The following is a 21,280-nucleotide window of genomic DNA, read 5'->3' on the forward strand; positions in this document are numbered from 1 at the left end:
TATAAGAAATGGAAAATTATTTATTGATAACAACATCTGTGATTAAGCCACTATACAGTGTATTCATGGGAAATCGCATTTTGTATGTTGTGAGGATGTTCAGTGAATTGATGTAAAATAAATAAAGAGAAAAAAGAGTAATTAAAATATTTCAGTAGGTTTTAAAATATTTAAATTAGGGTATTAAAAAAACAAATATAGAAAATGTATAAACTATAAATGAAATCATTTAAACTAGACTAGACTGGAAACATGCAACCAGAGCAGTGACTGAGGTTGCAAGTCCATCCAATGGTATCTTGAAACAGTTGATATAAAATATCTATCAGTATCACTTGTACACGAGGGATTTAGGACAAAGGAGACACGGTCAGAGACATGAGATGTCTAAGCCATAAATAGCTTCTGAAAGAATTACTAAGAGATGCATTTAGAGGAAATTGAACAAAAATAGAAGAATATAAAAAAGGAGGTTAAGAAACTAATTCACTTGTTTGTTATATATTTTAGTACATACAAATAAGCATTATCTTCAGAAAAACATTAAAACAAAAACAAAGATGTTTATTATTTTAGTTGGTTTGGGCTGTTATAACAAAATGCTGTAGACCGGATGGCTTATAAAGAACAAATTTATTCTTCACGTTCTGGAATCTGGGAAGTCCAAGATGAAGTGATTGAGAGATTGATAAAGATCTGCTTCCTTCAGATGGTCCCTCGCACTGTGTCCTCACATGGGGGAGGGCTAAGGCATCTCTGGGGTCTCTTTAATAAGGGTATGAATTACACCCAGGAGGGCTCCTCCCTCAGGCCCTAATTACCTCCTAGAGACCTTATCTCCTAATATCATCACCCTGGGGGTTGAGGATTTTAACATGATGAATTTAGGGTGGGGAGGACACAGAAATTCATACCTTATCAATAATATTCATTGATTTCCGATATGTTGAAAAGACAAAGATGAGGGCCTGCAGATGGTGTAGCGGTCATGTCATGGGACTGCCACAGGGTCGATGGCAGTTCAAGTCTAGACCTGGTGGCTTAAAACTCAACACCGGGCACATGTGTGTACATGCTCAAAATTCCAGGAGGAGAATGGAAGAGATGGGATTGTGGTGTGGCCATCCCCCCAAGGGTTGATTTCTCACTTTCATGCTTACTCTGTCTCTCTCCTACAAGTGCACACAAGGCAAAACAAGGCAAAACAATCTCTTTAAAAAATGAAGATAAAATAATATAAAACAATAAAATGAAAAGTGGGGAAGGGGTTCTGAGTTATATCTTTTATTATTTTAACTTTTGTTTTTACTTATTTATTTTTAGTTTTTCTATAAGGTGTGTGCACGCATCAGAGAGAGACAGGGAGGGCGAGTGAGAAAGCACCCCCCAGGAGAGATGCTATGCCACAATCCCATCCCCTCTACTCTCCTCTTGGAATTTTGTTTTTGTTTTTGTTTTTTTGCCTTTTTTTAATTCTTTTTTTAAGATTTTTGCCATAGAATGTGTGTGCTCTCCAGAGAGAGACAGAGGGAGAGAGAGAGAGGTGGAGGGAAGGTGAGAACTCACTTCCTAGGTGGAAAGTCCACACCACAATACCTTCTTCATTTTCTTCTCAGGATTCTGGGCATACACACACATAAACCTGTCATGATTTTTCAAGTCACCAGGTACAGGAACTTGAACCATGGTTGGCTATGTGCACCTTAACCACTATGCAGCTTGCTGATCTAAGGGATTTTGTTTTTTAAGCCTCCTAGTCCAAGACTCACACTATAGAATTGACCATATGGGATTTAGCCACCTTAACCTCCACACCACTAGTTGACCTCCAGAATTATATCTTTCCATGTGCCTTTGATTATTTACTGATAAGGAAGAGATTCATTATGTTGATTAGTGTTAAACTTAACCACATGAGTATGTTAAAATTTTAAGATCTTTTCAAATACAAATAATACATAGTTTCAAAACTTGCTTAAAAAATAAATGATTGATTTAATGAATAGACAGATACATAAATGAATCCAAGAAATATGAAAAAGTAGAAAGAAAATTGGAGTATAGATAAGATTATAGAAAACATGTTTATGTGAGTGAAAATATCATACTCTGCCCACATGCTCATATCTCTTTTTTATTTCACTCCTAACCCCCTACATCTCTGTCTCCATCTGAGAGCTGCCCACCCATTTCATCTGTGAGCAGGAAGTGCCTCTGAATTCACACCAACCCACCCCTCATCCCCACTCCCTGCACCCTCATCCCCAGTCCCTGCCTCAGCACTGGCTCAGGAGGTCAGCCCTTCAAGGACAGTGGATAGAATCCAGCTCCTTCCTCCTGATCAGACAGTTCTGAGATTGTTCCCCTTTTCTTCAGATACCCCCCAAAGGTTCAAGTAATATTACTTTCCTTCAAATGTATTCCCACTTCTTCCTTCTTCCCTTCTGTAGTCTTTTCCCAAGGACCCCAGATAAGACAGTGAGTGATAGAAATAAATTTACTTGACTATATTTTCTGATAAGACACAGGAACTTTCTAACTAGAATAAAAAACTGAGAAAGAGATAAATTAAAACTGAAATCTGGTCCAACAGGTGGTGTAATGCTTAAGGTGCTGGACTCCCACATGGCAATCTGTTGTTCGAGTCCCAGACTTGGTGGCTTGAAACTAAAACCAGGTGTGTATGTGTGTGTGCCCAAAATCCCAAGAGGAGAAGGAATTGTGGCATGGCCATCCCCCTTGGGGGGGGTGGTTTCTCACTTTCCCTCTCACTGTCTCTTTTTCTCTTTCTGGTGATCATAGGTGTCTTACGGCAAAAAAAAAAAAAAAAAGAAACAAACAAACAAAAATTTCCCAAAGTCCTGATCTTATATCTGGCAAATACTAAGCAAAAAAAAGTTGATAAATCTACATTAAGAGATGATAAGATTGACTCTAAGCAACAAATACTTTATAGTAAATTAAGAACATCATTGCATCGGAGTTATGCAATAATTTTGCTTAAAACAAAGTATTCCTGCCTCTGTATGCAACTAACAAACACCAGTGGTGGCCATTAAAGAAAAATTATGAGAAGAAATGGATACATTCACAAAGTATAGATTTTAACATGACTTGCTCAGAAATTGATACATGAAGAAGACCAAAAAATAGTAAAGGCATCACAATTCTGAGTGATACAGTTAGCATTCACGTCATGAAGGAGAAGAAGACCAAAAAATAGTAAAGACATCACAATTCTGAGTGATACAGTTAGCATTCACGTCATGAAGGAGAAGAAGACCAAAAAATAGTAAAGACATCACAATTCTGAGTGATACAGTTAGCATTCATGTCATGAAGGAATACAGGCTGTCCTGTACTCACTTTCTAGAGAGTAACATTTTTTAAGGCACACAGGAAAGTTTTCAAAATTAATTATACTAGAGCCTGCAAAATACATACCCCAAGACAATTTTCACAATATCTATATTATATGTACTATATTCTCTGACGATGATCATTTGAAATAACTTTAAGTCAGTACTAAAAAGATAACCCAAACAACCTATATTTTTGATACTATAAAAGCACACTTCTAAATTAGTAGTATATCTAAGATAAAATGATAATGAAATAGTAAAAATTAGAAAAACAGAATTTCCACTACCACTTAGCAGATGTAAAGATTATTGTTAGTCCATTTCATCCTCAAAGAAGTGGAAATTAGGACATGCTTCAATACTGAAGGATTTACTAAATAAATGCCCAAACCAGAAATCAAAGTCAAATCTTCTGACTTGAGAAACTGCTCTTCGTAATGCTTCTGTAAGTCTGCACAGAATGTAACCAGTGCAGCAGGGGTGCTAACAGGTACCTCGCTTTATCTAATGAAGTCAAGTCTTGTAAACTGCAAGTGTCTGCATGGAATATCCTGGGATTCGTTTAGTTTATGATAGCCTTCCAGAAGATTTGTCTAGTCATCTTCTCTACTTGTCTCCCCTGCTGAAGGATGGAAGGTATTATTTATTCTTGCAAAAATTTGTATCTGCTAATTTATAATGCTGACCTGGACCCTGTGTAATTATGCCAGCTCGTAGCTAGGACCAGATGAGTCCCCACCTCTGAGAGGTCTTTAAAAATGCATGTTATGAAAAAATTATGCAAAAAAACTTTTTGCACCAGAATAAAGGCATCTTTTAATTCTACTTTACATAAAATTTTTGCATTTATATTCATTAAAATCATATAATCAATATACTCAATGTTCTCAAGTCCACGACAGGTCCTCCCATACTCACGCCATGAAAAACAGGTCTGAGGAAAGAACACTAGAGGCTGCTTTTCTCATTCTCTATTGTGATTAATGCATCAGTTACCACTTTCCTTTCATTAAGAAAGTATTTTACAGTAATCTCTCATTTAGGCTAAGTTGATAAAAAATATTTTTCATCTATTTTTCACCATGAGGCTTTAATAGAACATATCCTACCAATGTATTAATTAACACATAATTTGTTTAAACAAAGGAAGGTTTAGACAATATTATTCACAAAGGAATCACTAAAGCCAGGGATGTAAGTGACTTAATTACTGAAACCTGGAAGAAATGGCTTGAAAGCACAGAGTGTCCTGTCAGTAGACGCGAGGTGGGATGCGGTGTGTGCGGGCAGAATCGCAATAGGAGGTCTGCAAGAAGCAGAGAGAGACAGCCATATATCTTCCATGCTTCCTTTTAAATATCTATTTTTCATTTCAGAGTTTCTCATTCCCTTAGGTGCAGTATGAACTTAAAAGCAACCTAGATTCTTCATAGGACTTTTAGAGTATATGATAGATCAATAATTTGTTGGTTTGTTTATGAAATATGCCAACTTACGAGGACAGAGTCATTTTTAAGAGGAGGCCAAGATCAATATATATGTGCATAGATTTATGGGTGTTTTTGTTACAATCAGAATAAGTCTGTTTAAAAAACCCTAAACGGCAAGGCTGGCTGTTTTTATTGTGATCTATCGGCTCGTGGGTGCCACTTTAATTCCAGATACTAAAAATATCACAACTGAGACTTTATTCTGATAAACTCTCCTTGAATGTAATTAAGTTTAACAGCCAGATTTAAAAATGGCAGACAAATAGCAATGCAGCTCTAACTTGCTGGCATAATCTCTAGGATTCGCTCCCTTTCTGGGGACCATCAGGTATGTGTCCATGCGAGTGAATTTCAGAGCCTTTCTGAAGTCTCACACTGCATTTTTTCCTTTCAGGGGATTAAACAATAGAAACTGAGCACCATGGATTTGAATATGCATGTGGCTCAAATACCACACTGTGGACCATCACCACAAGGCCCTGCTTGTTCATACCTTTCTTGGTGTAGCTGATTGGCGCTCAGCCATGCTACTCTGGGCAATGCGACTTGGGCAGAAACAAAGGCCCAAGTTGATATCTTAATTGTGCTTGTTAATTTCAGTGACGCTGTCATTATGTGGATCTCCTGAGTACAACTAGCTGGCCTACTCAGCGCTGTATCACCAGCCCCAGACTGCCCAGCGTCAGGTAGCAGCCGAGTGGGAGCAATGGGACGAGAAACATGGTGAAGGGGCAGTGGCATGTGCAGAGACCTCCCACTGGTACAGAGAACTTCAAGATGGTGGGCCGTGGGGGCAGGTTAATACTTCAAGCCACAGAAAGAACCAGAACGTAGCAGGTGTCTCCAGCTTACTGGTTGTTTTTAAGCATCACCATCATATACTCCTGTGAGTCTTTAATGATACATATAATTAACTTCTCTCGCAGCACCCCAGCCTCAACTCCATGTAGGTTTCTGAACAATGAGGCAGACACGGCCTTACTTCACTTTCATACTATTGATCACTAGTCCATGGAGAAAGGTGATTGTCTTTAATGCCTAAAACTATTAGGACTCATTAAAGTTGCGAATGCACGGAGAACATAGAATCAAGGTTAGTGCAGCCATATGATGATAAATAATCAATTACATTTTTTTCTATTATTTTTATTCTCATGGATTTGAGAAATGGCTGCTTTGACCAATTAGCCCTGCCCTTTGGGCTCAGCTAAGCAGACTGGCTTCTGTTTCAGTACGTGAGGAACGACGTTCTGTCTCCCTGGTCGGACCCGAGCCTCTCCTGTGCCGCCCAGGCCAGAGGGTGGAATCAAGAATGACCTAGTCCTATGCCTGTGCTTGTTTCTAAGCAGCTGAACTCAGTACCCCAGTCACTTGGTCCGGCTGAGCCCAGATGTGAAGTGCGACAGGCCCCAGGTAAGACACCCGGCTGCACTGGTATCCAATCCACCCATGCACTTCCAGTTCCTCCTATGGTCCCGCTTCGCCCGTTTCTCCGCATCTCTAAGGGTTCCCTCTACTCTGCGCTGCCTCTTCCTTGATGTATCTTACCTCTGATTACCTGTGTGTCTACCCAGTTCAAGAGCACATGCTGAGTTGTTCAGACTTCGCTCAGTGTCTCCTCCCTGGTTGTTCAGTTAAGATTGATTCTGGATTCTCTAAGCATCTGTAATACAGATCTTGGTGAGAACTATTCTGCACTGTTTCATTCTGCCTAGCTTCCTTATTAGGTGGTCCATCTATTGACTCTTCCACAAAAGAATATTCTTTAAAAAAAAGAACTCTATCCTATGGATTAAGCTTGAAAGTCAAGAAGGTAAAGAGTGAACAGTTGCTTCATTATGAAATGTTTCTGGGTGTATCAAAAAAAAAATGACAAGAGAGGGAACAGAAAGATTACAGAAGAGTTACGGTGGGGAATTACAAAGAATTCAGGAGAAGAGGCAAGGAAGATTAAGAGAAGAAAAAAGAAAAACCAAGAGATTAGAAATATGAGGAAATGTTTCACAAGGACTTTCAGATATCTGCTGGTTGTGCTAGTAAATATTTAATAATATGGAAACTTGTTAATAACCCTGTTAAATAAGCAGGGGTACAATTACCTAAAAAGTGTTATTACGCTAAGACTGCTCCCAGGTAAGTGTCTTGAAGACAACTTTCATAAGCTTGAGAGTCTTTTCTCCAGTCTGAAGCTCACCTCCAATGTGACTTTGTAACAGAAACAGGACTTGGGTCAGAGCTGCAGTGTGGAGTGTTTTCTGTTCCAGGTCGATCTTTAGGTGAGCATGTGGCCCGAAGTAAATCCCATCCAAGCCAGAGCAGGGCTCCCAGTGCCTGCCAGCTTTCTCCATCCACTGCTCTGTGGGAGGTGGAGCAGTGTTGGCGATGAAGGCTTCCATCCAAGCCCCTTAGGAGCCTTCCCAGGAGGAAAATCTCCTGGGTGTTATCTAACACCACTAGCTACCATTTCCTCATAGGCCATGAAGAGGCATGCACCTTCTAGATACACAACAATTCCTGAGTGACTCCAGCCCCATCCTAGGACATAAAGGGTTGCCAATGGAGGAGTACCCAGGCCCTGATCCAGCAGCTCAGAGTGGAAGGGACTCCACCAGAGGAAAACAACCACCATGGGAGTAATCGCAGCAGCAGCTTCGTAGCCACAGCTCACAGCCTCAGCCCTGCCTCACTGTGCTATGCGAAGCAGTCACCTTCCCGGTGCTTGTTGCATGCTTAGCCCTGAGCTCAGCACCTACCAGATGAGCTGGGTTCTCTGAGAGGAGCAAGTGCAGGAGGAGGAGTCCGTCATTCTAGATGTACCCGACCAACCTGGGCTGCACAGGAGGGCTCAGGTCCAAGCCAAGGAGAAGAGACTGTCTTCATACATCCAAAAGAGGAGCAAATCTGCTTAGCTAGGCCCAAAGGGTAGGCCTCATTGGCCAAATCAGCCTTCTATCAAATATGTGAGAAAGAAAAGAAAGAATTTAATTGCCTGTTTATAACATCATGGCTGAAAACCATTGCTTCCACACTCTCCATGTGTGCTCCTAACTTTAAGTAGTCAGCTGAAGGAGGTAAAAATCCTTCCATCCTGCCACCTCCCAGTGTTCAGAGAGCTGTGTCTGGACCCAGCAGGCTGGACCTCAAACCACACTCTGACCTGATGCCCTAGAACTGAAAGTTCGTGGCTGACAGAAGAACCCCTGATCCCATGGCAGAGTGGACTGCAGTTTGCCACACTCACACGTCTGCTGCACCCAGGATTTAAAAGAGCGTGGCCCATGGCCACATCCAGTAAATGTCTCTGAGTTGGTGGTTCTTCATGAAGCACTCACAGGACGGTTGTGAGAGGTGAACAGGACCTGTTTGTGGCCCCTGGGCCCAGGAATTCAAGATGGAGCATGGTCATAAAACAGGTGGTGTGGGGTTCGGGTATGAGAGCAGGACTTTGTTCAGAACTGAACGTTTTTTACATCTAACTAATAAGCTTTTCATTTTAGAACACTTTCATTTTGCAGAGTAATTGTGGAGATAGCACAGAGGGTCACGATCAGTAACGGCTTCTGCAGGCATGGCACATTTGCTAGCACCAATATGCCAATACCGTGTCATTACTACCAAGTGTCTTCTTGCTGTTCCAGGATGCCACACAAGATGCCACATCACACTTAGTTGCTAAGTCTCCTTAGGGTTTTCTCCCGTGTGACCATTTAGAATGGTCCCTTGTTTGTGATGACCTTGGCCATATCGAGGAGCACCAATCAGGTGTTGTATAGAGTGTTCTTTATCTGGGATTTGGCTGATGTTTTCCTCACAATTAGACTTGGCTTGTGATTTTTTAGAAAGATGACTGCAGAAGTCAGGTGCCATTTTCCGTCATATCTTATCAAGGGTATTGAGTGGGTGAAGAGTGAACCTCCAAAAGGTACTTCCAATTCCTAATTCATCGGACTAGAAATAGGCTCTTTGCAGGTGTAATTCCCTTATGGACCTTGAGATGAGATCATCCAGGATTTACAGTGGGGTCCTGTCAGAGAAAGGAGATGAAGATTTGGGACACAGACACACAGAGGAAAGGCCAGGGGAAGACAGAGGCAGAAATTGGGGCCCTGTAACCTCAAGTGGAGGAGGGCCTGGAGACACGAGAAGCTGAAGAGGCAAAGAAGGGTCTTCTTCTGGGGTCCTCAGAAGGATTTGATGACGACTTGGTTTCTGACTTCTGGCCTCCCAAGTATGAGAAAATATGTTTCTCCTGCTTTAGGCAGCCCAGCATGGTTGTTTCGTTAGGGTAGACCTATGGAGCTGATCAGGTAGCTGCTACTCACATGGCTTGTCACCACTGCGGTTAACACTGGCCGGCCTGTAGGGGTGGGAATGTCAGGTTTCTCTGCCATCGCTCTGTGACAAGTCCCACAGTAACAGTAACTGAGGGGACTGGGCACAATCTCAGTCCACACTCTGGGGAATATTTTTTGAATTCTTTAGGAATTGAGCATGTAAAACCTGTCTCTCTCCTCCCTTATTTATTGACTCATTCATCATTTAATTGTATTAGTGTGTACTCATGAGCATTTGTAGAATTTAGGTTTTGCACTATTACTCTATAGCACATTATTTATTTAGCTGGTGAATTGCAGGTTTGGCCACTAGAGTTCTATCAGTTCCTTCCTGTGCCCTAGACAGACTCCCATCTCTGTGGGCTTTTGCTTCTCGGGTGTGGGTGTTTATTTTTGAACACTCTCTTCTTTCTGGCTCTGTACAGTGCTCCTGGCTAATATATATACTCCTAGCTGTGGCCCTGGAATCAGCCGTTTTCCTAAGGGGCCTTGGTGCTCTTCCTGGAGACTGGGAAGAGAAGCACGGGCCTTGACGCAGGCTCCCGAGGCCAGCAAGAATGCCTCCGGTTTGCTGCTTACTCCCTGTGTGCACTCAAGTTTGCTACTTGACAACTTCATGTTCAATTATTTTTCAAAATCAAGGTTATGCAATAACAAAAATCAACTCTTAACCAATCTTGAGTTAACAAACTAGCCTCATGCCAGGCACGTGTGCATGCGTGCCCAAGATCCTGAGAGGAGAATGGAGGAGAAGGGATTGCAGTGTGGCCATCCCCCCTGGGGGGTGATTTCTCACTTTCTGTCTCTCTGTCTCTCTCTGTCTGTCTGGCAAGCGCACGCGCCCTATGGCAAATACCTCTCCAAAAAAAACAAAAACAAAAACAAAACAAAACCCAAACTAACACAATTAATTCTTATTCTCCACAGATCCTTACATCTTTGATCACACGAAGAAAAGATTTAATTAAGGCAAGACACTTTAACAAATTCTGTAAAATGAGATACTCAGGAAACTCACTTGGAGCAAACAGAATATATAAACCAGAATATTTGGAATATTTCAGTATATACTGGACTATTTCCATATTCCAAATATTTGTGAATTCTCTGTCAGATTTCAGTCCTTTATAAAAAGCACATACATAGAAATCATAGGTTAAGCATTACATGTATACTTTTTTGGAGGAAAACAGGAATCCAGATAGAAACCGTATTGAAAAAAAATATTTCTGCCCTTGACAAAAGACTGATAAATAAATGGGCACGCACAGCTTTGAGGAGAGAAAGCAGCCCCCAGCTGTGGGTTTCCGGTATTTCCTGGTGAGTAGGGCCTGGACATCCACATAAAACGGGTCCTGCCCAGACCGAGAGAGCGTGCTTGGGGGCAGGGCGGGCAGGGCCGAGGAGCTGTGTCTATTAGTGTTGTGCCAGGCAGTCACCCTTTAACTGCCGGAATTTGGGACATTCTGGGGGTCCACACGTGAGCACAATGTACAAGTCAGCTTGATCTCTAGGGGCTTCAGCAGAGGGTAGTTTTCAGAAGGCACTAGGATATTTTATATTTTAATCACCCATCTTCTGAACTGGTGTGTATTGATCAGCCATATCTCAAAATGCAACCTCATGTTCACAGTTCCATGCTTAACTGAACTCTAATTCTCCGTGTGTTAACTGACCAAGAGGCCCTTACTTCTTCTGTACCATGTGGTTAGTGTGAGGACAGTTATTAGCAGGTAGGATGAGTCTTCCATGTGAGGGACAGTGAAACCTGCCTGCCCTTGTCACCTCCTCATTGCCATTAGCCTTGAGTCTAGGATGCCCAACTAGGACCCCTCCTTTGTGAGTTCTTGGCCTAGTTTTATGTCTCTACAAATGGAAAGGACTCAGAGGGGCTGTAATAGAGGGATTACAAACATTGGCTCCACCTGCATAATTCTTCATCTCTTTAAGCCAAGATTCTGACTTATATTGCCAACCTAAATGAGGAATAAACTAACAAAGCATCTTAAGCAAAGATGACTTTATTTGGGCATAAGTTTGAGGACTGAACCAGCACGTGGCCCAGATGAGCGTAGTTTAGGTAGTCTCGAACCAAATTCTTACTCTCCTCAGACGAATATTAAAGGAAAACTCACAATGAGGTGGGAGGAAGGTGGAGGAGAGGGAATTATGCCAGCTGTGGAGTGACAATTACCCTTGGCTACCAGGATCAATAACAAGGGTAGTGTTTGTCCAAGTTTGGACAAGCAGTGTCTGGGCAGATGATCTTGCAAAGTTCTTATGTAGTCCTCATGCAAGGTTGTAGTTCCTTGTTATCAGGTGTGTTAGTGTGAGAAAACATCTCTTCCACTGTTTTTCCTGTTTGGTTTAGTCAGAATTGACACAAGTGCCTTCATTTTATTCTGAAAATTTTTCACAATGTAAAGAGAAGTATGATGCTGATTTTTTATGACCAAGATTAAAATTTAAGTATTAAATGTTATAAAGTATTTGAAAGGCACACTCAGTAAGTACAGAATAACCATTTGCTTTTTTGCTTGTTTTAGTTTTATGTTTTTTGTTTTTTGCCATAGAACGTGTGTACTCACCAGAGAAAGAGAGAGGTGGGGGGAGTAAGAAATCACTCCCCAGGAGGATGGCCATGCTGGGCTCCCTTCTCCAGTATTCTCTGAAGATATTGAGCATGCACACACAACGTGCCCAGCATGATTCTCAAGTCACCAGGACTGGGACTTGAATTATAAGGTGCTAGGGATCTAGCACCTTAACCTCCACACCTCCTGCTGGTCCAGTCAGTTGCATTTTTACACAGATAAAGATATACATAGTGGGGAGAGATAGACTAGTTTTCAGAACAGTGAGATGCAGAGTGGTGTTGGAAACAGAATGAATAAGTTGCTGGAAGAGAAAAGTGAAAACATGACACAAGTACTTTCTATCTGCTGGCAACTGACCTAAATGTGCTCTAGCTAGCTCTCATTTGCTCCTCAGCCCAGCAGGTAAAGCCTTCTTACTCCAAGGGGTAAACACTGAGGAATAAAGAGTTGCCCGTGGTCCTTCCCTCCTTAAAACAGCGCAGTGGAGATTGGATTCCAGGTGCTGGCTGCAGGCCTACATGTGTATCCTGCCAATGTGTCCTGGAGGGCGGAGAGCGGAACCAGGGACTCTCAGGAATGCAGGCAAAAGCTGTCTCTGCGCAGAAAGGAGTTGTTTGGACACAGGATAGGGAAGGACAGTCAGGAGAACAGCATGGCTCTTGTATGGTGTGACATTCATTTGGCCAGGTGACTACCTTCGAGGGCTCTTTTGGCAAGATGTATGGGGATCCCCAACGGAAACTGCATTGGATGGTTATTAAACCTCAACCAGTCAATGCGCATTTCATCTAACGGCTTTCTCTAGTAAAAGTGAACTTCTCGAGTGTCAACAAATATTGCTTTCCTAAAGTCTTGATGCTGGAGAAGAGAAAGGACCAGTCAACACATAATTGAGCATCTGTGTGTTTTACTCTAAAGAAAAAAAATCAGAAGACCTTTAGAGGTGAACAATGTATGGGACCAGCAGTTGGCATAATGGCTATGTCTCTGGACTCCCATGTAGTCGACCACAGTTTGAGTCCCAGATCCAGTGGCTTAAACTCATGCCGGGCACATGTGAGTGCATGCCCAAGATCCCAAGAATGGAGAAGAAGGGATTGTGGCATGGCCATACCCCCTGGGGGGGGTGATTTCTCGTTTTCTGTCTCTCTGTCTCTCTGTCTTTCTGGCAAGCACACGATCCCTATAGCAAAAACCTCTCCAAATTAAAAAAAAAAAAAAAAAAAAAAAAAAAAAAAAAAAAATGAACAATGTAGATGCTACGTAAGAAGGAAAAAGTGAGTGTTTATTAGGCCATGTTAACAGCAAGCATATTAGTTTGCTAGAACTATGGCAATAATGACCACAACCTGCATGGTTTAAACAGCAGGCATTTATTGCATCAAGGCTCCAAAAGCCTGAAGTTCTGGGCCAAGGTGTGGAGGGCTGTTGCTGAGAAGTGAGGGAGAATCTGCTGTCCTTTACTCTAGCACCTGTGGCTTGGCTGCCATCTTTGATGTTCTTTGGTGTGCAGAAGTGTCCCCTGAATCTGGGCCTCATCATCCCCTCATGTCCCTGCCCGCCTCTCCATTTCCACGTTTTATAAGGATATCAGTCATAGTGATTAGCGCAACAAATGACCTCATTTAAATTTCATTACCTCTTTATAGATGCTACTCCCAGGGTTGGGCTCATGGCCTGGCAGTTATGGGAGCCAGATCCCACACGGCCAACTGCAGTTCAAGGCCTAGCCTCAGTGGCTTAGGACAGGCGGGACGCCCACGCTGCCCATGGTCCCAATGGGATAGAAAATGTGGAGAGGGGATTGCAGCATGACCACACTGCCCTGGGAGCTTTCTCCCTCTTATATACTCTCTCCATCTCTCTCATTTCTCCCTGGAGACTGCGTACACCCTCTGGCAATTAAAAAAGAAATAAAGATTCTACTTCCAAATAAGGTCATATTCTGAACTGGGCCAACTGCAGTTCAAGGCCTAGCCTCAGTGGCTTGAGCCTGGTGGGCCTACGTGCATGCCCATGGTCCCAATGGGATAGAAAATGTGGAGAGGGGATTGCAGCATGACCACACTGCCCTGGGAGCTTTCTCCCTCTTATATACTCTCTCCATCTCTCTCATTTCTCCCTGGAGACTGCGTACACCCTCTGGCAATTAAAAAAGAAATAAAGATTCTACTTCCAAATAAGGTCATATTCTGAACTGCTAGATACCAGGACTTTAACATGTATAGTTTTGGGGGCTGGGGGAGCAAAATCCAACCCATAACCATGAGAATATTTAAAATCATCTGCTATGCATAAATTATAACAATACAGTAGTTCTGATATTTTTATTTAGAATACGTGCAAGTTATTTAGAAAGAAATTCTTAGGTGAGTAACTGAAAATGTAGCTGTATTTTCTAAAATGTTATTTTCCTTTTAGAGGCTGTTAGAAAATCATATAACTGGCATCTTTTGTATTAATCAAAGAGCAACCAGCAGTGCTCACCACTCGTCATTGCCACTCAGGGTGTGCCTCCAGCATTTTGGAATTGTTTGGTGTGGTCTTTTCAATCATGTGGAATGAATGTCTTTTTGGTGTGACATTGTCGATGTGCACAAAAAATAAAGTCGCATCTAAAATGTATTTTACTTTAGCTGGAATTTGAAGGAATGAGGTTTATTCTTATGTCAAAGTAATTTTGCACAGCTCTTCACTGCAAGGTTCTGAATTTAATCATGTTTATTTTGTATAACTTAAAATCATCATTTTTATTTAACACATTCGTGATAGGGAAAGGTCTGTTTTATAAGCCAGAAGAACAAAGGAACATTGTAAAAATAAACTTTTAAAAATGGATATATTTTCCCCCCCAAAGAGAAACTATTCCAAATCCACCAATGGGCAGCACTTAGAGCGACTGTTCACAAATTGTTCTGGGATGTGCATCGGTCCCAAAGGTCCCTCTAGGTGACCCGCAGGCTAATCTCATGTAGTATTGATGCTTATAATATGAAAATGTCTATATTTTAGTTTCCAGAATGGATGGTTTATGAATAATGTATAACATTTAATAAAACCAGACATTGCCTCATTAATGTCTCATCAAAAGTAGAATGGATCTTTCCCTCATATCTGGCATTTTTGGGTCATGTACTGGATAAGATTGGGTAGATAGCTATACATCCTTTTGCTCTACTGAACACATTTATAATCCAGTGAATCTGGGAATTAATTTTTGGAAAGTTTTAATCACGAATTGTATTTAATTCAAAGTAAAAATCTCATGCATTTATTAATTCATTTACTTTGCAATGAGCATTGCTTGCTAGAAAATGCTGATGAGGAAAATAAAGTCCAGAGATAGGGAAGAGGCTGTGCGAAGCACCCAGTAAATGAGGGTGAGGATGAGAGGACTGCTATTTAATACATCTTGAAATAGAGTTGCTTGAGGGATATCGCGATATTTATTTGGGGGATAGTGATTATTTGGTATCAGAAAAGAGGACCTAAAAAAATCTTCCATTGCCCTGTGATACGGAGGTGTTGGTTTACACTCTGATGTCAAATCCCCTTAGATGGGGACAGTTCCCATTAGTGACTCTGTGTGTTACCCGATAAATTATTTCTAACCCCAACAATTATAAATGCTAAATGAATTCATAACTTCTCTAAATTAAGATAGTAAATAATTAATTTTGTCTAATCTTGGCACTGTATTCTTGCAGAACTCACATCAATCTTAAAATCTTGCCCTAACTTAAAAACATGATCACTTGGCCTTTTCATAAGCTGGCAGGCCTGTCTTTTTAGACCTGAATATGTCGTGCATTTCTGACGAAAACTGAAATCCTTTCAGTCATTTTCTACTCTTTTTCTTCTTTCTGCATCCGTTATAGGAGGTGTGGGGCGGGCGTAGGGAGGCTGCAGACTGGATGTGGGCCAGGCAGAGGTGGCCTGGAAAGGAGGAGCGGGAGGGGCGTGGCCACTGATGGCCCTGCTCCAGCACGCAGTGATGGAGGTCTGGCCGATCTGAGAGTCAGCTCCAGAGGCTGGCAGCGTCTGCGATGATCTTTACAGTCTCACGTCACTCATGAACAATTTGCAGAATTTAGTTGACTCACCCAAGAGAACGTTACACCCTCTTCCTTCCACATCACCTTCATGAGAAAACCCTCATCCTGGACCTGACCTGCACAGCCTCTCATGCGCTGACCTTCCTACGCATCACAGGGGCCCATGTTTTCCAAATATAGTTACAGCTTTAAAATGAAAACCATGACACCAGCACACTGTGCTCAACGACACCAATCCCTTAATTACGGTGGGTCTATACCAGAGTTATTTTCGTCTCTGAATTTGCTGATTTGCTCATCTCCTACTCTACTTTCTCTCTGTCTCTTTCTCTCCCGTTGCATTTTTTTTTCCACCAAATTCTATTTGTGAATCAATTTGTCCCTAAGAATAGCGCAGCCCTTGCAAAAAATGTTTTCAGCACACCACGAGTGGAGAGTACAAGCAAGTAAATCAAAGGAGATCCAATTAATGATTCTTCTTTTCTACAACAGGAATACTGAGTCTTCATTTACTCTGAGGGAAAAAATAGAGAGCACTAAAATAAAAATAAGTTCAGAATTCATTTTAAATAAAGAAAAGTGCAGAAGCATTTAAAAAGTTATTTTTTAATCAGCTTCAGAGAGGTTGAGACCAGGTGCTCACTGAGGAAGCTATTCTTAGAAGCCCTACTACTGAAGATTCTGGAATGCTTTGATCTGCAGCCAAATCCAGTGAGCAGAGCAAAGGTGAACATCACCAAAGCAATGACACCATCTCTCGCATCATGGAGGGTACAAAAATAAGAGGGTTTCTTGACTGCTGCTTTGCAGTTCCCTTTCCTGTGGGTCCCAGTCACTGATGAAGACCTCCAGTCATAAGAGTAAGGAGCTTTCTGGATGCCCTCCTTTACCATGGGGACTCTTTGAGGATCAGTGGTCATTTATTTTGTAATCCAGTACAGATCTTAGCCTACGTAGCAGTCTTCTCTATCTCACTTCCATGTAGCGCCTCTCTGAGACAGCTCCAGGCCCCAGCTCTACTGGCACTCCAGCCCAGGCCCTCTGCACTCCAGTGAGCTGTCCACATAGAGCCTGTGCAAGGAATCCAGGTTGGGGCTGAAAACGTTTGGTTCCTTCTCTAAATTAGCCCTAGACATTTATGGATTAAATGATTAGAGAGACATGACAGTAACTCTCAGTAGACACGAAAAGACATTTGCCCCGTGAGTCAGATCATCTAGAAATTGAAGCAGACCACGATTAGAAGGAGGACTCCTCCAGTACCATACTATGTGGAGCAAATGGGCCAACGTTTCGATATAACTCAATGTCTGCTCTACCGTGGCAGGCACGCCAGGGCAAATGTGACTTCACCCTGCTCACCACACAGCGTGCACTTCTACAGGTAGATGGGCACATTTCTGGTGTAGTGCAGCTATTCGCGTGATGTATCTGAGAGCTTCTGGGGTGCAGGTGATACCCAGCATGGTAGAGATGATCGCTGACTTACTGTCCTTGCCATGGCATGAGGATGGTTGAGCCCTCGTAGTCTGTGAGGGTGAGAAAGGCAGAGATCCAGTATTTCAAACAGAGAATGTAAAGAAAACTTCAACAGTACTCACATGTATATTGTTACAAAGCAATAGAAGAGCACACATATCTAAAACCCGTGCTGTCCTAGTGCAGTCTGGCTGAGAATAGGTTACGGTGAACACTCCTTCATCAAAGGTGACTTCATTTATACTTTCTCTGTCTTTCCCTTTTTCTTTTTTTTTTTAATTACAACTTTTTGAGTGGGTAAATTTTGTCACAAATATAATGTAAAACAAAGCAAAATTTCTATTAAATTGCACAACTCTATTGAAGTATCCAGATATTAAGCTTATAAAATGGTTAAAAGACCAGGGAATACAATAGCAAAGATATTAACAACAGAGACTATTTAGGAGGGAGTGGACAGAGGAAGGCAGGAAGGAGGGACTTGGGAAAGAAAAATGAAACCTTTAACTGGCATGAGAATTGAAAGCTGCAATACTTGTTGAGGATGATGTGCATGGTAATATCTTTGGCTTGATTGACATACAATGCGTGTATGCTGTGAAGATATACAATGAGTAAATATAAATTTAAAAAACCCTGTAACTTTGGTAAGAGATGAGTATCCTATAAAATTATTTTCACACATTCAACAAGAAAATTGCCCATGAATTAAGGGAAATGTGTGATAGAGATTCATTTTTTTGTTTGTTTCATGTACACAATCCTTTTAAAATTTTATTTTTTATGTCCCTAGAAACGTGACTACCACAAGCCATTAGTGAAATCCTAAATTGCAAGAAACCAGAGATGGTTATTGGGAGACACAAAGATGATACTTAAGTTTGTGTGAAACCAGAAGGCTTCATGAAATAGTCTGAAGAGGGAAAAAGAAATAGATTAAGTTCAAGACATGATGTTTACATCCAGGATACATCGAAGTGCATGGCAAGACAGCCAGCGCGAGATTTTAAGAACTGCTTGGAGATTGGATGACTGAGAAGGGAAGGGTGCCCTGTAGGTTTGGCAAAGGGAGAGAAAGCCAATCTCAGTGGCAGAGAAAGCCCAGAAGACTAGGTTAGGCACATCAGTCAGTCCCACTATCAATGTTTCTCGTTCCACATCAGTAGGAACAAAAGTATTAATTTTTCTATGGAGAACATTGTACAACATTTAAAGGCACAAAATCATAAGGATGTTTTCAGAATAAATCTTAGTTAAATATGACTTGAAGACACTCAACATACATGTCACTGGTCCATGAAAACATGATAATTAATAGAAAGTGAGTTTTAGCACTTTCTGTGCAAGTTCTAATTCCATTCTAGGTGTTTAGTATCTCACTTTGGATGGTCTCACTTGAAAATCAGAAAAAAAAGTCATAAAGCCCAAATGACTCACATCTGAAAACATCACTAAAGGACACCAAATCACTGAGCATAAGAATGAGTGTTAAGAAGACCAGCAGGAGACATGGCAGTTAAGGCACTGGAGCTTACATGGCCAACTGCGTAGTCTGAGTCCTGGACCAAGCAGCTTGAAAATCATGCTTGGTGTGTGTGCATGACATGCCCAAAATCCTGAGTAGAGATGGGAGCGGAAGGGATTACTGTGCGGCCATCCCCTCCACAAGTCAATTTCTCACCTTCTTTCTCTCTCTGGCAAGCACAAACACCATATAGTTTAAAAAATTATTTAGATGAAAGTTTCAAGAAGAAAGAGACTTGGTGATGGACCAAGAAAAACAAACAAGAACCCTGCCTGTTCTCGAACTTCACAAGCAGATTCTGAGCTCCCTGTCCCTGAAGAAGGTAATTTTGTGAAAGTTAAAGCGGTTCATTGTGATTTTTAAACAGGTGATTTTCTGTAATGAAATAATACCAAAAAATGCAAAGATAATAAAACAATATATTCACTGTTTATTGCTGCATCGGAAATTATACCAACATTTAAACTTAAAGCAAGAGTCATTGCGTATTCTCTTACACAGTTCCTGTATACGGAGACTTCGGATAGTGCTGCAGTTCTACCAGCAGGCTGTGGGCCAGGGCTGGGTGGGGTGGTGTCATCTGAAAGCTTGACTAGAGCTAAGGATTTACTTCCAACATGGTTCCCTCACACAGTTGGGAATTTTTATGGCATTTGGGCAGGAAGCCTTAATTCCTTGACTGACAGGCCTCCTGAGAGCCCTCTTGATATTGACAGCATGGTTTCTGTGACTCAAGAGAGAGCAAGGCCAAAGCCACAGTGTCTTAAATGACCTCCCCTCAGAAGTCCGCCCTACCTCGTAGATCTTCCATATACCACTGCAAACAATGGCTAGTCCTCTTTGGTGTGGGTAGGATATACTGGGATACGGATGGCAGGAGGTGAGGATCACCAGGTCTTCTCATCAACTGGCTCCCACAATAGCTCCTCCAGAGTGATGCACCAAGTGACCCACAAAGAACCAAGACCCTTGTAACTAATACAGGCCCGCTACCCAGCAGCAGACAGTATAAAATATTCAACAGAGCATTCACACAAAGGACTCAGGAGTCACTGTCTCTGCAGCCACCCTCACTTCTCACGTTTTCTCTTAAGCCCATTGATGTTTGGTTCTTCTCACAACTGTTTTATTTGTTTTGAATAACCTTCTCTAGAAGGACACCCATAACCACCCAATCATTGAATCCCTAGACTGCTTTCCATCCTAAACCTTTACCTGTGCTGACTGAGTTCTCTCTTTATGTGATCATTCCTATTCTTACATATTTGGTGACTTCAAATTAGCCAGCATCTTTCACCTCCAACGAGGAACTCTAGAACCAGGCAGAGCTCCAGGCTCCCTATTACTCACTTCCATTTACTTCCCAAACTCCCCAAATTCACAATGTTCTGGCCTCTTCACCTTCTCCCCCCACCATCTCCTCCCCACAAACTTCTCCTCTCTTTCTTGGGAATCTACATATAGAAATCTGTGACTTCCGGGTGTAGGTGTTTCTGGTCCTCCTCATAAAAAACTGATTCTTAATTCATTTTTAATTCAAAATCCTCTTGAAATCCATCTAATTTTTTCATTTATATTGGTCAAAGTATTTAATCAAGATGATAATAGCTCCCTACTGATAACTTCGAGATTCACACTCCAATTCGTCTTCCAAAATGCCACCAAGAGATTTTTCTAAAAAGCCATTATTACTTAGTATTATCTTTATAAAATTCCTTATTATTTTACACAACTTCTTTTTTTCACTATTTCCTTCTTATATCTCTACTTTGCTCAAAATTCTACCTAGTGTTTTTATTTTTTTTTAAATCTCAAATGCTCTGTTATTTAGTCCATCCATTTCTATTTGGTTTTATTTTAAGTTTTCTCTTTTTGTGGTAAGATTTTGTGACTCTGTATTAATTTTGACCATATTTTGTTTTGCATCCTTAAGAACAGGTATGATAGCTAATAGCTGCTTTAAATAGTTTGCACACTAGTTCCAGTATCTGGATCATCTCGTATTATTATACACTGATTGTCTTTTGTCCTTAGGTCTTATTTGTTATATGCAATTTTTTTTTTTTTTTTTTTTTTAGTTTTGTCATAGACATTGTAAAAGATAATGTTGTAGAGACTATGGATTTTGGATTTTGTTATATATTACTTTGAATAGCATTGATTTTGCACAAACTCAATTTAAACCCTACTTGTCATGAAATAGATAGTCACTGGTATTTTTGTTCAGCATTTTTTTTTTTTTTTTTTGGAGAGGTTTTTGCTATAGGGCACATGCACTCACCAGAAAGAAACAGAAAGCGAGAAATCACCCCCAGGGCGGATGGCCACACCACAATCCCTTCTCCATTCTCCTCTTGGGATCTTCCATTGGGTCTGGGACTCGAACTTTGGTCTACTACATGGGAGTCCAGTGACATAGCCATTATGCCAACTGCTGG

Source organism: Tupaia chinensis, unplaced genomic scaffold (assembly GCF_000334495.1).
Source record: "Tupaia chinensis unplaced genomic scaffold, TupChi_1.0 Scaffold146386_1, whole genome shotgun sequence".
In the NCBI taxonomy this organism is placed as follows: domain Eukaryota; kingdom Metazoa; phylum Chordata; class Mammalia; order Scandentia; family Tupaiidae; genus Tupaia; species Tupaia belangeri.